Source organism: Dendrobates tinctorius, unplaced genomic scaffold (assembly GCF_039654945.1).
Source record: "Dendrobates tinctorius isolate UK_male_01 unplaced genomic scaffold, ASM3965494v1 ptg000057l, whole genome shotgun sequence".
NCBI classification, from domain to species: Eukaryota; Metazoa; Chordata; class Amphibia; order Anura; family Dendrobatidae; genus Dendrobates; species Dendrobates tinctorius.
The window spans coordinates 30,177,178-30,194,917 of NW_027361725.1; the positions used below are offsets into that span (position 1 = coordinate 30,177,178).

Here is a 17,740-nt window from a genome sequence, read left to right on the forward strand (position 1 = left end):
TAATGCTATGAATATAAGTGCCAAAAAAAGCAGAGTTGCAATAAAGGGCAATAGTATTAGTAAATAGGTGAAGACCAATACAGCCTGTGACTCTATGTGAATATTTACTATCCCACAAATAAGACATCATGAATGATTATACTTAAAGGGGTATCTCAAGTTTGGAAGTTACCTCTTCCAATAGGATAGGGCCAGGGGAGACAGGGAATAACTTTGCGATCACTGGGATTTAACCACTAGGTCTCCTAATGCTGCTGAGAACTGGGAATTTTCACCCATGTGAATGTAGTGGTAGTTGATCATGCAAACTGCCACTCCATTCATTCTAAAGACAGTACTAAAGACGAGTTTAGGGCAGCACTTGGCTATGTGCAGCAGTCCCATAAGAATGAATTGAGCGGCAATGCGCATAATCAGGATGGCTCAGTGGTTAGTACTGCAGCCTTGCAGCACTGGGTTCAAATCCCACCAAGGAAAGGAGTTTATATGTCCTCCCCGTGTTTGCGTGGGTTTCCTCTGGGTTCTCCGGTTTCTTCCCACATTCCAAAGACATACTGATAGGGAATGTAGATTGTGAGCCCCAATGGGGACAGCGATGATAATGTGTGCAAACTGTAAAGCACTGCAGAATACGGTGAGCACTGGTTCTCACGATCGATGGAGGCCTCAGAGATTGGACCCATTAGAGGAATACCATTCTAAAGACAGCATGTCACCTGGTCAAAGGTGGTCAGTTTTTTCCCTTATTTTATTCCTGCTTCTCCCCTGAATATTTTGTATATACAGTATCTATACAGTATATATATATATACACACAATAACTGTAATTTTGTGTCCAAACTTTTACATGTCACTGTACATATATACAGTATGCGTTCCTTACAAGGCCGCGGTGTGTTTAGGCTTTTCTGCATTATTACTCTGTGAGCACTGCCCTCTTAATAAAGACCATAAATATTAGCACTAAATATAAAGGCCATTACCTCTGGAATAATATGGTGGATAAAATAAATATATAATACTCATGGTAATAGCAGGAGTAAAATAAGAGTAATTTTGACCTGTGGCAGAGCTTCTCTAAACCCGGATCAACTGGATATTCCATATGTGTCTGATAGATGAAGACCAAGGGATCCTGATGATGGTGATCTGGACCAAAAAAACAAAACAACAAAAATGTGGGTAATTTCTTATTTTCCCTCGGTCCTGTGACTACAGGTACATACTCAATTTCCTCCCGTCATTCCTCTCCGCCGTCCATGACTCTAACATCCTCGGTGTGAATCAGCAGCATTGATTTCTGCACTAGCAGCAGAGCTCAGAGCACCTATAAATAAAATATAGTTCCATAAAGAAGCTGTAAACCTCACTCTCTCATATGTGAGAATTATGGATATTTATATTACTGTTGTCAAAAATGCACTTTCTAGAATTGAGAAACAGTCATTGGCCGGGGGGAGATTTTACCAGCTAATATCAAACGGAAGTAAGGCAATGAGAAACTCAAAGTGGATTAGAGATATGGAAGCGGCGATCTCGTATTCATTATTCTACGTGCCGCTGTTTGTGGGTTTTATGCCAGGTACACAGTAGTGTATGCGTCCACGTCAGCCTGTGATCGCTGCTTATGTGTCTCTGGGATTAATATATATACATTATTTCTATTCACCTTGTAACATATCGATTGAAAGAAAATATCTGCTCAATTCATTTAATATTTATTTGTTTGGCATCAGTTTATGGAGAGAATGTTGCTCTTTTCACAATATGCTTGAGCTGTTCTGGATATCCATTGGGAGAAGTTGCTGGTGTGCTCCTCCAATGTACGCTATTGATTAGGCATTCAGAGAAATATGGTGCTAATATGGTCCCATTGTAATAAAAAAATGCTATATACCTACTGTATATATATATATATACCGTGCACGGTATAACTTTAAATATATCTGTGTGTGTGTTCACTGTATTTCTCTGTATCTCATAGTGACATTATATAGACATCATCAGATGAATGATGACGTGTGGATAATATTCCCAGGATTTACTGTAATACCACACAGACTGGATGATGTTGGGATCAGGGCTCTGTGTGGGTCAGATCATCACTTCCAGGGCTCCTTGTTCTTCTATACACTGAAGACCGTTCTTAATGACATTGGTTGTAAGTTTGGGGTCGTTGTCCAGCTTTAGAATAATTTTGGAGGCAATCAGACGCCTCCCTGATGATACTGTTTGATGGACAAGTATCTGCCTGTATTTCTCAGCACTGAGAACACCAAAGATGGGCAGCGTTAAGGACTGTAGAAACAGTGGTCAGCCAAGGAGACTTAGTGCAGCAGATGGAAAACATATCATGTTTCCTTTCCTTCAGAAATTGGAAGATGTCCAGCAGTGCCATCAACTCAGAACTGGCAGCAACCAGTGGGACCTACCTAATCTCATTTATTGTTTGGAGAAGTGTGGCCAGAAAATGCCTTCACAGAAAAATTGTGGTCGCAAGCCAGGCCTTCCAAATGACTCAACTATACACAAAAACACAGAAATTTAAAAGGATTGTCTGGTCCAAACCGATACGTCTGTAGTCACTCTGTGTGACTGCAGACTTATGAATCCCCCAGCGCACGCACTATGGGTTGATGGGATTCACCGGTTTCTGAGTCAGGATTTGAGGGTATGTATGCTTTATACCTACTCCCAGGCAGAAGCCATCTAGTAGGCATAGCCTTGCTCCATATACTTGTATTGTGCGAGGCCGCGCATCGTCTAGTGACATGGCCGACTAAAGGGCGTGGCCTCACTCCATACTAATAAATAGAGAATGAGGCCATGCCCACTAACCAGGAATATGTATATCTCATACATACCATCCGGTCCTGAAAACCAGCGAATCCCCGCAGCTCACAGTGCGTTCTCTGGGGGGATTTATAAGTATGACTGCAGACTTATCAGTTTGGATCAGACAACCCCTTTAAATTGTGAACCCCAATAGGGAAATGATGATAATGTCTGTAAAATGCTGTCAAATATGATGGAGCTATATAATTAAGTAAAATAAATAATATATATACAGTCTATATATGTATCAGGCAATTTGTATATAGGTTTATAGTTGATATTCTTATCTACCAGCTTCAGGAAGATTCTGAGCAATTATGGAGTGATTATAATCTTCTCATGTGTGTCTTGCACATATAGCTGTTCACATTGTATTTTATATGTTATCACAAACTTAGAGAGCTGTAAAAGCTCAGTTATTTCAGACTTGTATGTACAGTCCCATCAGTGATCACATTATATTCTTCACAAGGGATTACTAGTAAAGATGGATTTTATTTTTCAAATTTATAATTTTTTTCCCTATATAGTTTGACTAGACATTAATAATTAAAAGTACATTTCTAGATGATGCCTTCAGTTGCGCCATCAAAGGTGGTCTTTATGGGTGTATACAATGGATCTGTTTAAAGGGCTAAATTCTAAGAATTCTATCAGTATATCCAACATTATTTCTATAGACAACGGCACAAAGTGAACGGACGGTCTTGGCTACTGATGCTCACTGATTAGATGCAGTAATATCAGAACTCCATCTATTATATTACATTTTTTGTGTGCTATTATATCATAATGATATCACTGAAAGAGAAAAAACAGCTGTACTTGCCATCTCATGTCCAGACACAAATGCACAAACACGATGAAGCGCGTCCCCCAAGATATAGGCGGGGGGCAGCACAGGTACAAAACACTAAAAACAGGCCACTTACTAACCCACCAAACATTCGTGGGATGGCTGCCTAGCATTCCAGTTATAAAATATAACTTTTATTTCACAAATATAAAATCTACACCAGTGCAAGGTGCTTAAGTGAATAACGAGCAACAAACAAGCTGGTGTATACAGCATCAATCAACAATACCTTGATTGGGTCTATCCACTATTGTGTCAGTGTTTTAGTAGGAGTTTGTCTAATTAGGGTGTGAAAATACCCATTTTCTATATAATGAGGTGAATATTTTAATATGCCAAATTGGAGTACGGATTATGATATATCCTATGTTGCCTGGCTGTTCATTCTCATTTTATGTCACTGACCTAAGGCCGTGTGGGCAAGCTGCAATATTTGGTATTGGGATTTGAAGGTTTTTTTGGGCAATGCCCAATTGTTTACACCCAATGCCTGAAGACAGCTAATCTACACAGGATCATTATACAGTGTCTATTTAAGGATTGTATGATTAATAGACACAATCAAGGTATTGTTGATTGATGCTGCATACACCAGCTTGTTTCTTGTTTGTTGTTTGTTATTCACTTAAGCACCTTGCACTTGTTTAGATTTAATATTTGTGAAATAAAAGTTATATTTTATAATTATCCCTATCCATTGGCTGCTACATTACAAGAGGAGTAGATATACCATATACCAGTACTATTTTCTAGCATTCCAGTTGCAGACATGTCAGCATAGGGTGTCGTTCACACTCTTACGTGAGATGCACCTCTATCCGTATAGCAGCCTATTACCGACGCCCCTACTATTACATCAGGTGGGCTGCCGATACCATATGTACACCCACGGGCTAGACACCCCACATTATTCAGCCACCACTGGAAAGACCATGCCTCCGTCCAGTTTGTGTATTTGTGTCTGGACGTGATATTGCAAGTATGGCTGTTTTTTTCTCTCTCGGTGATATTGTTAATTTTCTTTTCCTCTTTCAGTGATTTTTTTTATATTATATAATACTGAGACAATCAATTGTTTCAATATTCTCTTCTCCATTCTTGTAAATTTCCAAACTAACGAGAAAGATGTATATCTTTGTATTACATTATTTCTGTGCTGTATTGTGCATAAATATGTGACTTCAGATTTTGTATTAGTCTAGCCTGATGAAGAGACCTGAGTAGTCTCGAAAGCTTGCAATGTGTTACCATCTTTTCAGTTAGCCATTAAAATGTATCAACCACTGAGGACTCTCAATCCTGAATATTTTTCAACCTAACGAGAAATTCTCAACTTTTCAAATTTGAAAAAGAATGGTCGCAAAAAAGAAACGTCTACTGTCTACCTGAAGTGGCGCTCGCACATTGGACCAGAACCTATAAAACCAAGATATGGACTTTGGCACAACAAAGTAAAAAAAAATGCATTGAAATGAGAAGAGGGAAGATGTGACAGCTCCAGGGACCCCCTCCCGATCTTCTGCATAGAACTTGCAGAGCAGCTGTTCTTTAGGACGCAACGATTAGCGGGCTGGTAATAAGGATGCAGCAGCTTGCAGGCATCCAGCGATGGATGTGGGTAATTATAAAGATCCCCCGGGAAAATAATGACACCAGACAGACACATTTCTGCAAACCGCAGGGGCTTAATTAAAGCAGTGGGGGCATTTTATAATGAGGGGGGTAAAGATGGGGGGATGATACATATATGAAAGAGACATAAGGTCGATATGAGAAAAGTGATGGCATCCAACATACTGTATGGAAAGCGTCACTGGAAAGTTCTGCTGACACATCTAGGGGGTGGAATCTGAATCCAGTATCAATAAAGCATCAATATGTTTATTAGTCATCTGACCATATCAATTCCTGATTACAATGTATCTCAAATTATATATTTGACAAAAGCATTTAAAAAAAGTTGAACAATTCCAAACTCTCCAATCTGCTGTCTATCTTTTGCAGAACATGGAGTGAGAAGATTTCTCATGTTTTCACAGTCAGCGGTGGCTTTCAGCACCGCTTCTCCAAGATGTGCCAAGCAGCTGGAGATCAGACGATCAATCATCTCCAGCGCCACCGTATATGTATGTCATAACAGGGTGAGGGACAGTATCCAACATGTCCTCTCCATGATGGAATGACAGGAGTGCGGCATCCCGGGATGAGGCGTACCGCCCCATGCTACTTCACACGCAGATTGGTTTTTTTGACTGCTCAGTATTAAAGGGACAGCCCCAGGCAATGCTAATTCCTATGTAATGAACAGTGACCTACTGACTGCAGCATGCCCCGGATAAAGCCAGACAATGATGGCTTAATCTCTATTTGATGTATAATAAATACTCGTTGCACATATGGGCTTTGTATGATATATCGCGTGCATCTACTTCATTTGCATCAAAATGATTTGCAATTACTATGAAGTTAATAAAATCCAAATTCCTAATCCTGGTTTTGCACCGTGAGCTATTAATCTACCCATAAATGCGGATGCACATTTTCTGTATCATCATAACGGGGTCTTGCTTGCCATTTATAGGACTACGAAACCCATGCTGCTTGTTATAATCATCTTACTTCCAATGAGCAAGAAGAAAAGAAGTGGAAAGTCACTCACACCGCCCCCACGTGGAGATCACTGACATCATACATATGCATTTTGCAGTGTATGATGTCATAAGTGACCACATACATACACATTTTGTAGCATAGAGTCATGTTGACAGCATGTGACCCATTATGCCATGCGTGGTACATTACAACATGGGTGGGCCTTGGCACTCTTTGCCGTATATTCAGAGCAGGTCTATTAGTTCACTTTAAATCATCTCCTCCGTTTTGCTCTGTTCATTTTAGTAATTGGAGGGATCTCAGTACTTGATCTATCCTGACCAATGGAAACCTCTGTGACCTGTCAAAAATTTTCTGAAAGTGCTGTGGCACTTCAAGACTTACAAGAGTCAAATCTTTAAGGGGATTAATGAATTAAACCATGCACCATGCCAATCACTGCACATCTTTTACACTGTGTAACAAATTTTAATATTACATAAATATCTTTATTAAAAATTGTTTTAATAATTTTTTTTCATAGTATAACAAACAAGAAGGCAATGGAGAAGTCAAATTACTTAAGGTACATTTTTTTGGTTCATGTGGAGTCACCTACTGTAAATGATGAAAATGTGTTATAGAAGGGAACCAAGTACATAACAGTGATAATTAATACAGTGTGTCCGTAAAGTCATGGTGCACTTTTGTCCAGTCACAGGAAAGCAAGAAAAGATTATAGAAATGTGAAATCTGCTCCAAATAAAAGAAAAACTCTCCCAGTTTCATACCTACTCAGTGCAGTTTGATGTGGGCTCCATCGTTGCCCTACACACATCCAAACGATAGTGAAGTTCTTGCCACACACGAGTAAGGACGTCTGGTGAATAACGTCTGTGATTCTCTGTTTTAAGTGATTAATGTCGTTGATATGTTCAATGCACATGCTACCACATCATCCTACAGAAACTGGGAGAGTTTTACTTTTATTTGGAGCAGATTTCACATTTTTATCGTCTTTTGTTGCTTTCCTGTGTGGTCAAATGTGCACCATGACTTTACGGACACAATGTAGTGTTAAGGTTATGTGCACACAACGTCTTTTTCAGTTTTTCAAAAATTAAGGATACTTGGATTTTTTTCCTCTGAATCATATTTTTTTGTGAGTTTTTTTTTGGATATGTCAGATTTTTTTTAATGTGTACTTAGTGATAAGCGAACGTGCTTGCCACTACTCAGTACTCGCCCGAGTATCACTGTGCTCAGTGTACTCGGCGAGCACCGAGTATTTCACAGATTACTCGGCGGGAACTCGGGTCTCGACCCAGCATTTTTAGCGGACTTTAGAGACCCAATCACGGTGCAGGGATTGTCCGCCAGGCCATGAAACGCCGCAGCCATCTTTGTTGTGGTCATGCAGTGATTGACTAGCCACACAGCATCATCAGGGGTATAAGGGACGCCTCCCTGCGAGGTGCATTCAGCTGCAGATTGAGAGAGTGTAGGGAGAGCGACTGCCTTGATAGGGTCAGAATTGGGCATTTCTTAGTTACTGTGGGGTCTACCATCCTAAATACTCACATCCAGCTAAACCAACAGTCCTTCTAAGGACTAATTCCGAACTATATAGGTTCCAGTGTTAGGAAGGCAGGGGATTGCACATCGCTGTATACACATCAGTGCAAGGCCTGCAGGAACTGTATATGTGTATATAGAGCATTGCATATATCATATCTGTGCATGTTGAAATTTTGGCCAGTTTACGACTTTTTTGCCTGGCTGTCAGTTTTGATTAAATAAAGCAGTATTTAGGCCAAAAAAATACATACAGGCCACACATTTTTTGGTGCAGTATCTCTGTGCAAGCTCATATCTGCGTGCTGAAATTTTGATCAGTTTATGGCTTTTTTCTCTTTTTTGCCTGGATGTCAGTTTTGCCCCTCAGGCAAATGTCAGTTTTGGTTAAATAAGGGTGTCTATGATGCCCATAGAATACTTTTAAAAAATTTACCCCCATGGGGAAATGTTTGTCAGCCCATGCACTACGTGTATGGGCGTTACAAGTCTAGAAGATCCGCTCCTTAACATTGGGCCTAGTTTTTAATGATGCCTTCATCAATGTCTCCTCATTCTCCACCACAAGATCACCAGGGTTAACGTGTTCTGTGCTGCAACAGGTGGTCCAATTTTTGGCAAGGGTGTCTCTGATGCCCATAGTATATTTTAAAAAAATATAGCCCCCCATGGGGAAATGTTTGTCAGCCCATACACTTAGTGTATGGGCATTACGAGTCTAGGAGACCCGCTCCTTTGTAATGGGACATTTTGTTTTTAGAGGCCCTCCTCCATATTTCGTCCAAGGGGGGATTGGGGTGCGTGCAAATTTGGGTCAAGGCAGCCCCTGCATTTAATGCATAAGGAAACTGTACGGCAGGACCAACTGAAGACTGTGAAGTGGGTCTTCATGTGGCCTTCCAGTATCTGGGTTCAAAGGCATATTGGGGTGCATATGACTTGATATCAGGGCAGACCTTCCATTCAATGCAACATTTCTTTAGGAGGCCCTCCTCTCGTGAAAGGGGTATTGGGGTGTGTTGTAATTCTTGTCAGCCCAGCCACTCACTGAATAGGCAATAACAGCATAGGAGACCCACTGTTTAATAATGGCCCTTTAAGCAGATTAATGCCACTTGATGCCCCTCTAAAAATAGGCTTTGTGACTTTAAGAGTCCTTCCTTCAGAATTGAAACAAAATGTGTCTCCTTATGTGTCACACACCACACGGCCAGCTAGAGTTGTTAAATGTTACAATGACATTACCCAGTGAACGCATTAGTATTGGTTGAAAGCAATGTTAAAGTTGAAAAACGCTTCAAAAACGCGGCGTCTGAGCATAGCCCAAGTGGGGGAGGAACATTTTGGTCTGGGGTTAATTATTATGGTTTCATTTTGGTATGTTTTTGGTGCACCGGTAAAAATGGCCTGAAACTGAAAACATTGTTTAAAGCTGTGAACTAGGAGTCAGGAATGCTTCCTGGGGCGATCCCCATGATGTCCCCGTGTCATTTGAGCAGTGTTTCCAATGTTTTCTGATGTTATTAGACCTTAAAAGGAACCCCGGGGGGATTGCGGTAAAAAATTGTGTCTCCCATAGACTTACTGTCATGATACCAGTGCTGGGTGACCGGCACTTCTGGGGTTAATGTTCTGATCTCAGTGCAGACTCTCACCTGCACACCTGGGACCTATTATGGTGGCCTCTCATTGGTTCTGGAGAGGCTTCTTATAGCCTCAGGAAGCTTCCATCCCCCGTCAGTTATACTTTCGCCCTTGGCATTGTGTGCTGACCACTGAGTGTGTTTGTACTGTGTTCTGGTTGCATGATTCTCTGTGTATGACTCGGTCTGTTCTCTGGATATTGCTTTGGATTCTGCTTGGTACCTTCTATGTCTGTTTGGTTTTTGATCTCTGCTTGGCCCTGACTATCCGTTCTGTCTCATCCCTGGTACTGTACTGATATCTTGTGTATGACCTTTGGCTTGTCTGACCTTCTGTCTGTTTATCCCTCCTGTACCTCGCTTGCCTGTATTGTGCATGACCCCCGCTTTGCCTGACTCTGAGTTTTCTACCTTCTCTGAAAGCAGGACGCTAAGCCCCGCCCCCTTGCAATCACATGACCGTAGGTCCTGTGCCGGCTTGCTAAACTTCTACATTCAGGTCCTGTGCATCTTTATTTTCCGGCTGTTCGTGTCCCCAGGGGTCCCTACAGTACGGGTGAGTCCCTGCATAGCGGAGGCTGTACACCGGCGCTGTCAGGACCCTGACATTATAACTGACCATTAAGTTTTTTGGGGGTTTTTTATGCAGAGAGTTATGGATCCCATACAGTCTCTGGCTGACCAGATGAAAAGTCTGAGTCAGATGTTTCAGGGTTTATCTCTGGAGCAGCAAGCTCTGGCTCGTTCTCAGCAGCAAGTTTCTGAGAGAGTGCGGGGGGCTTTAGCTGCTGGGTCTCTGGGGGCTGGGGTGAGTGATGTTGTTTTGGTGTCCCCAGAACCACCTGTTAAACTGCCTGACTTTTTTCTGAAAAAAAAGGAGTTCAGGGTCTTCATGGAGGGGTGCAAACTTTTTTTTAGTTTGAGACCACGTTCCTCTGGGGACGAAAGTCAGAAGGTTGGGGTCATTTTGTCTCTGTTAAGAGGGTCCCCACAAGCTTGGGCTTTCTCCCTTTCTCCCACTGCCCCTGAGAGAGTGTCTGTGAATGCATTCTTTGAGGCCTTCGGGCACATTTATGATGAGCCTGACCGAGTGCGATTGGCAGAGGACATGGTGATGAGCGTCTGTCAGGGGAAACACTCAGCTGAGTGGTTTTGTACTGAATTCCGCCGCTGGGCCGCAGAGGTCTCTTGGAACGATGCCGCACTCCGAGGACTCTTTCACAGAGGCTTGTCCGAGCGGCTGCAGGATGCCTTGGTATTACATCCCCCACCTAACTCTCTCGAGGACGCCATGACCCAGGCCGTCCAGATGGACCGCAGGCTGCGGGCCAGAGGGGTGATGCAGGTGGAGACTCCATTGTTCCCCAGTGGAAAAGAGACTGCCCCTGAGCTCATGGATGTAGGCGCCCTCTCCCTGAAGGATACGGAGAGGAAACGCCGGAAGGACAAGCAGCTAAGCTTTTACTGCGGTAAAACGGGACATTAGAAAAGGGAGTGTCCTGATTGCCCATCTTCAACCCGGTCGGCGGGAAACGACTAGGTCTGGGTAGTCAACGGGGAGACTGCTCAGACCCTCAGGTACCCTTTTCCTCATTTTCTAAAGTGTTACTGCCTGTGGAACTGTTTGTGGACAGTAGTTCTTTTTCCTCTACAGCCTTCATGGACTGCGGATCATCAATTAATCTCATTGACTCCCAATTGGTCACACACTGCAAGATAGGGACAGTTAGGCTCAAGGTTCCGATCAAGGTGATGGCCATTGACTCCTCTCCCCTCACTAAGGAGGGAATTCTCTTTATGTCTGACTTGTTTTCACTCAGAGTTGGTGCTACTCATGTGGAAAACCTAAGTTGTTTTGTTCTGGACAATCTACCTGCAGGGTTGGTGTTGGGCATGCCCTGGTTTCAACGCCATAACCCAGTTATTAACTGGAAAACGGGGGAAATTGTTCAATGGGGGTTTAATGATTTTAAGTTATGTGATAAATCCGCACTGCTGGTTGAACCTGTTAAATCTGTGTCTGTATCATCTGTCGAGCTGGAAGGTATTCCAGAATGCCTGAAGGACTTCAAAGATGTATTCTCCGAAAGCGAGGCCGAGACGTTACCGCCACATAGACCCTTTGACTGCGCTATTGAGCTGGTCCAGGGGGCTAAATTACCTAAAGCCCGTCTGTTTAATTTGTCCGGTCCTGAGCGCTTGGCTATGAAGGAGTACATTGCTGAAAGTCTGCGCAAAGGACACATACGTCCTTCAGTCTCACCTGTGGCGGCAGGTTTCTTTTTTGTAAAGAAAAAAGATGGCGGGTTACGTCCCTGTCTCGATTTTCGGGAGCTTAATCAGATTACTGTACGGAATACGTACCCCCTTCTGTTGATTCCTGATTTATGTAACCAACTATCAGGGGCAAAGTGGTTTTCTAAACTCGATCTTCGGGGGGCATATAATTTGATAAGGGTCCGAGAGGGGGATGAATGAAAACCGCGTTCCTCACGACCGAGGGACTGTTTGAAAATGTAGTCATGCCGTTTGGTCTTACCAACGCCCCCGCCATATTTCAGAATTTCATCAACGTGGTATTCTCGGATCTCATTGGTCGTTTTGTCGTTATCTACTTAGATGATATTTTGATATACTCCTCCGACAAGCATTCTCATTTGGAATATGTACGAACTGTTCTCCAAAGACTGAGAGAAAATCATCTGTTTGCCAAGTTGGAGAAATGTGTATTCTGTGTGCATTAATCTTTTTTGGGATTAATTGTATCCGGTGAGGGTTTTCGCATGGACCCCAAGAAGGTGCAGGCCATTGCGGATTGGGTGCAACCCTGAGATCTTAGGGGTCTTCAGCGCTTCTTGAGGTTCGCCAATTATTACCGCAAATTTATCCGGGGGTTTTCGCAAGTTGTCAATCCTCTCACGGATTTAACATGCAAAGGTGCAGATGTGAGAAATTGGTCCTCACTCGCAAAAGAGGCCTTTGCGACGCTGAAAAAATGTTTTATGTCTGCTCCTGTCTTGGTACAGCCAGATCCTTCCAAACCATTTGTGGTGGAGGTGGATGCCTTCGAGGTGGGGGTGGGGGCAGTGTTATCCCAAGGGCCTGCCACTCTAACCAAACTCAGGCCATGTGCCTTTTTTTCCAGGAAGTTCTGTGCTGCTGAAAGAAATTATGATGTAGGCAATAGAGAGCTTCTTGCGGTCAAGTTGGCATTTGAGGAATGGAGGCACTTTTTGGAGGGGGCCAGTCACCAGGTTACTGTGATCAATGATCACAAAAATTTGTCTTACATTGAGTCTGCTAAAAGATTAACGCCCAGACAGGCCCGTTGGTCACTTTTTTTTTCTCGTTTCCAGTTTACTATTACATTCCGTCCAGGGTCAAAGAATGTCAAGGCTGACGCCTTATCTCGTAGTTTTCACCCTGTGTCTGTCCCTGAGCCACCGTCCTCCATTCTGCACCCTGGGGTGGTGTTAGCAGGGATCTCATCTGAATTGGAACGGGAAATTGAGGGGGCCCAGTCGCTGGCTCCTGCGGCCAAGCCAGGGGGCAAGTTGTTTGTCCCAGAGCAACTTCGCCTTAAACTCTTGCAAGAGTTCCATGAATCCAAGTTGTGTGCTCACCCTGGTATATCAGCCACGCGACTGGCGGTGGCTAGGATCTTCTGGTGGCCTACTCTTGGTTCTGATATAAAGAAATTCATTTCTGGTTGTGGGGTCTGCGCTCGTTCTAAAGCTCCCATAGCCGGCCGGCGGGGGAGCTGATGCCCTTAGAAGTTCCTGAAAGACCGTGGACCCATCTGTCCATGGATATTACCAACCTTCCCTCTTCCAGGGGTAATACGGTGGTATGGGTAGTGGTGGACAGATTTTCAAAGCAGGCTCATTTGGTACCCCTGTCCGCATTACCTTCTGCTGAGACCTTATCCAGATTGTTTGTGCAGCATGTGGTCCGCTTGCATGGGGTACCCCTGAATGTGGTGTCTGATCGTGGTGTGCAGTTTGTGGTTAAGTTTTGGCGTGCTTTCTGCAAAAAATTAGGGATATCTCTGTCCTTTTCGTCTGCATACCATCCTGAGAATAATGGTCAGACGGAACGCACTAATCAGTCTCTGGAACAGATCCTCAGATGTCTGACTTTTGCTAGACAGAATGACTGGTGTGATATACTGCCGTTGGCTGAATTTGCCTTCAATAGTCGGGTGAGTCAATCCACTGGTATGTCCCCTTTCTTGATCAACTATGGGTTCAGTCCTCATTTTGGTGAGTTTTCTCATCTGGATTCGGGGTGCCCCGGGGCTGAGGACTCTGTTCAGCGGTTAAAAGATACATGGGCAGAAGTCCAGCGGCATATATCTAGGTCTCAAGGCAGGTATAAGTTTTTCGCGGACAGGAAACGAACACCTGGTCCCATGTTTCAGGTGGGAGAGAAAGTTTGGCTCTCCACGCGAAACATTAAGCTAAAGATTCCATCAGTCAAGTTGGGCCCCAAATTAATTGGCCGGTACAAGATTGTGGAAAAAATCAACCCAGTAGCGTACAGGCTGTGCCTTCCACCCTCTTTCAAGATCCCTAACGTCTTTCATAGATCTCTACTGAAGCCATTTGAAGCAGTCCGGGGAGAATCCGAGTCCACTGTTTCCTCCTGTTTCGGTTGAGGGACATGTGGATTCTAGGTTGGTACGGCGGTCAGTACAGTACCTAGTTCATTGTATGGGCCGTAGGACAGGTCCTGGGTGCCGGCCCGGTTGATGCATGTGGATCGTCTGGTTCGGGCTTTCCATGCTAGATACCCGGGCAAGCCTGGGGTTCCAGAGGCCCCCCATTGAGGGGGGGTACTGTCATGATACCAGTGCAGACTCTCACCTGCACACCTGGGACCTATTATGGTGGCCTCTCATTGGTTCTGGGGAGGCTTCTTATGGCCTCAGGAAGCTTCCATCCCCCGTCAGTTATACTTTCGCCCTTGGCATTGTGTGGTGACCCCGAGTGTGTTTGTGCTGTGTTCTGGTTGCATGATTCTCTGTGTATGACTCGGTCTGTTCTCTGGATATTGCTTTGAATTCTGCTTGGTACCTTCTACGTCTGTTTGGTTTTTGATCTCTGCTTGGCCCTGACTATCCGTTCTGTCTCATACCTGGTACTGTACTGATATCTTGTGTATGACCTTTGGCTTGCTAAACTTCTACATTCAGGTCCTGTGCATCTTTATTTTCTGTCTGTTCTTGTCCCCAGAGGTCCCTACGGTGCGGGTGAGTCCCTGCTTAGCGGAGGCTGTACGCCGGCACTGTCAGGACCCTGACACTTACATTGGGCTCGTTCTTCTGTCCGAGTACCCCAGTATTCCAATTTGCTCGACCCGAACAACGAGCACCCGAGCATTTTGGTGCTCGCCCATCACTAGTACTGAGGGCTTATTTGATGGGGTTTTTTTTACAATTGTCAGGTTTTTTCAACTTTTTTTGTGTGCCTTCTTACTGGCTTTTTCTTTTTTTTTAACTCTACTCTGAGCAGTTTTATTTTGCATGTAACCTTTCTTATCTATTTAAATTGCTATTTAACTATGTAGATGCTGTACTAGAGCTCATTCCTTCTATATTTTCTAGGTCCTTTGATTGGCAGCTGTACTATTTTAGCCGTGACAGCTAAAGAATTTTGCAGAGGAGCTGCAGGCAGAAGAAATGGAAAAGCCTAGGAAGAAAGCTAGCAAGTCAGGGCTGAGTAACACTAAGGAAATAATAGAAGACCATCTCACCTGTCCTGTAATGTGAATAACTCTGAGGCATGAAAGCATACCTCTGCCTGGTGCATTGACCAATTAGAAAAAATTCACGGATGGTCCAGCTTTAAGCAAGAAAACATTGGAAATTAAAATCCATTATTTATTGGTTGCATTTAAAACATGGTGATACAGTGCACGAAGAAAAGCAACGCATTTCGCTTTTTATAGCGTTGACAAGTTCTTAAATGTATTGTCATGTGTAATTGCTGTCTGTGTAGAGATAGGGAAGTAAATAGTTAATCTGGTGGGCTGGGTCAGCAGGAGAAAGGGAAGAGGAAGCTGCTGCTCCCAATCAGTGGTCAGTAGCCACGGCACGTCAGCCCAGGGCAGATATACAGCAGCAGTCGGGGCATTGCCAGACTGGGAGAGATCTGTAGCCCTGGACTCAAGGTTCTAAAGAAGAACTCAAGGACCTAAAGAAGGACCCAAGGACTTAAAAGGACTGAAGGACCTTTACACGGGCCCCAGCACTCTAGAAGGGCCCCCGCCGAAGGGATTTTAAGCGCCCAGATCCCAGCGGTTGGACTTCTATGAAATTCGGCTACTGCGGCCGTTGTGGGTACGGCCATAGCAAGTTTCAGAGAGAAAGCAGGAAGCCAGTGTTGAAATTGTCTTTTTGTCTACCTTTCATCCTCATTCATTAAAAGTTATTTTCCCTGTTGGAAAACAGTTGCATTCTTGAACTCTCATTGCCTGTAGACATGATCCAATAGCTGAAGAAAAAGAATGTCCTGCTCCAAAATGGCGCCGGCGGCACCTGCACACTAGCAACTATCGACGATTGCGGATAGCTGCTACTGCACAGGCACCTCTTAGAGGAGGAATTTTTTCTTTCTCTAGCAGATAGCACCGCCTGCGCAATAGCAACTATCGGATCACATCTATATACACCTATAGCTGCTACTACGCAGGCACAGCAGGGGCCATTTTCAAATGGATTTTTATTTATTTATTTTTTAAATATCAGAATAACCTCAACCACATTAATTATAAACACAGTACACATACGATTATGCTGCTGCACCTTCCTGCAGAAGGTTTTGTTTTTTTTCAGTATGTATATATATTCATTATATAAACTAGGGCGCCGTACAGTGAGGGATCAGTGACCTGTCAGCAGGCTGCATTATGAATAGCTAATCAGAGACCACATGAAGACCCCACACAGGTCGCCCCTGAGCACGAGCATATCATTAACTTAAAGCTGAAAATAAAGATTAAACAACAACCACAAGATGGATTTCATCAACCAAGGTATCACTGCAATCAGTATAACAGCGCCGACCTGACGCTGTGTGTAGGTTACTGTGCACAATCCTGCTGACAGATTTCCTTTAAGGCTCTTCAAAGGTTCTTAGGTTTTGATAACTACTATAGATGGTTCACTATGGGGTTTTCTATGATTGTCAAACACCTTACTGATTTCACCTGCTAGGGAGCAGATGTGTCTATATGGGGTGTTGAGGCTGCCAGGGCAGCTCGATCTCAATAGACTGTTTGTTGTGGAAGTGAATGAATCAGAAGTGGGAGTTGGGGCGGTATTGTACCTGGGGTCTTCTTCTTTCACCCACCTTCAGCCTTGTGTCTTTTTCTCTAGGAAATCATTTTCCACAGAATTAAATTTTGATTTTGGAAACCGGAGGGCGTTGTTGGCCATTAAAAGGGCCCTCGAGGAATGGCGGCATACTTTCTAGGGGGCCAGACATCCGTTCATTGTCCTTACAGACCATAAAAAAATTAATTTACCTCGAAAATGCCATGCAGTCTATATGGGCCTTGTTTTTTTCACAATTTAATTTTTACATTTCTTATATTCCTGGGTATAAAAATATTCGCGCGGATGCACTTTCTTGGAGCCTGTGCCCTGTCAAGTAAGAAGAGCTTAGTCCATTCCCTATTCTTTCCTTGGGAATGGTGGTTGCTACCACCAACATCGAATGGGAAGTAGTCACATCACAACATATGGCCCTACAGACACCCCGCTGGATAAGTTGTTTGTGCCTGTTAACCTTTAGCTTCTGTACTATACAGAGCAGTCATGATTGTGATTTGGCTAGTCACCCAGGGGTTAAGGGAACCACACATTTGGTTACACGAGGGTACTGGTAGCCTTCTTCACGTCAGGACATTGAAGCGTTTGTCCAGTCCTGTGAGATGTGCACCAGAAAAAAGGTACTGCTGTCAGCTCAAGCTAGTAAGCTCCCCCTCTTCCTATCCTTGACCAACCCTGGTCGCACATTGCAATGGATTTAATTATGGATCTCCCTACCTCTGAAGGTATGACCATTATCTGGGTTATTGTTGACAGTTTCTCCTGCCAGTGTCATCTTATCCCTCTTCCTTGGTTGCCTTTATCTCATGATATGGTAAATATATTTATTAATAATGTGGTTAGTTTACACGGTGTCCCTGTGAATATTGTGTCCAATCAGGGTACACAATTTATTTCCAGGCTTTG

The 17,740-nt window shown here is 43.6% G+C and overlaps 1 long non-coding RNA gene across 2 annotated transcripts in view; it reads left to right on the top strand.

Moving 5' to 3' along the window:
• The window catches only part of LOC141092041 (uncharacterized), a 73,830-nt gene extending 57,881 nt beyond the window's left edge, over nt 1-15,949 (top strand). Inside the window, exons 2-3 of one of the 2 annotated variants that reach the window (XR_012232669.1) lie at nt 6,828-6,869; nt 15,107-15,949. This is a non-coding gene — a long non-coding RNA (uncharacterized lncRNA). The remainder of the gene's footprint in view (nt 1-6,827; nt 6,870-15,106) is intronic. The other variant, XR_012232670.1, reaches the window with a different exon arrangement.
• The last annotated feature ends 1,791 nt before the right edge of the window (nt 15,950-17,740 follow it).